Genomic DNA, 1,077 nt, shown 5'->3' with positions numbered 1-1,077 from the left:
CCTAGGGATCCTCGAGAAATTGTTTTGCAGGATGGAAGAAGGTGCATCCATTACACGACCTCCACTGTTAAAGGGAGTCAGTAATTATGCCTACTGGAAGGCTAGAATGAAAGCCTTTGTAAAATCTTTGGACGAGGAATGTTGGGATGCCATTGAAAATGCATGGACTCCGCCCATGATGAAGGTCGAGAACGAAGAGAAGAAAAAACCCCTTAGTCAGTGGACATCAGAAGAANTGGAAGAAGGTGCATCCATTACACGACCTCCACTGTTAAAGGGAGTCAGTAATTATGCCTACTGGAAGGCTAGAATGAAAGCCTTTGTAAAATCTTTGGACGAGGAATGTTGGGATGCCATTGAAAATGCATGGACTCCGCCCATGATGAAGGTCGAGAACGAAGAGAAGAAAAAACCCCTTAGTCAGTGGACATCAGAAGAAAAGAAACGCTCACAAGCAAACAATAGGGCTATGAATGCTATTCATAGTGCACTTGGACCAGATCAATTTGTATTGATCTCAGCCACAGATATTGCAAAAGTTGCTTGGGATGCACTGATGAATCATTACGAAGGTACAGGATCCGTCAAAGTCTCAAAACTACAATTGCTCATGACCAAGTATGAAAATCTGAGGATGGAAGAAATTGAAACAGTTTCTGAGTTCAGTGCTAGGGTAAAAAACCTGATAAACAACGCACAAAACTTGGGTGAACCATTTGAGGAAGAAAAAGTGGTTCGAAAAGTTTTGAGATCCTTACCCCCGAGGTTCAAAATGCAAGCTATTGCTATAAAGCAATCGACAGATCTAAAAACTCTAACGTTAGATGCTTTAATGGGAAATTTGCAGACTTTTGAATTGGAAATGGAGGAGGAAGATAGGTACCTGAACAAGGACAACAAAGGGGTTGCATTTGACGCTATGGTACCTGCAAGAGCTGACTCCGATACAGAAATGAATGATGTCATGGTCATGTTGTCTAAGAAGTTTGGGAAAATGCTCAGAAAAGCTAAAGGACAAGGGAAGCTGAAACCAAATACCAAAGGATCTGGAACTGGAAATACTCAAAGACCAAGAGG

Source organism: Ipomoea triloba, chromosome 15 (genome assembly GCF_003576645.1).
Source record: "Ipomoea triloba cultivar NCNSP0323 chromosome 15, ASM357664v1".
NCBI classification, from domain to species: Eukaryota; Viridiplantae; Streptophyta; class Magnoliopsida; order Solanales; family Convolvulaceae; genus Ipomoea; species Ipomoea triloba.
This window is presented reverse-complemented; position numbering follows the sequence as displayed.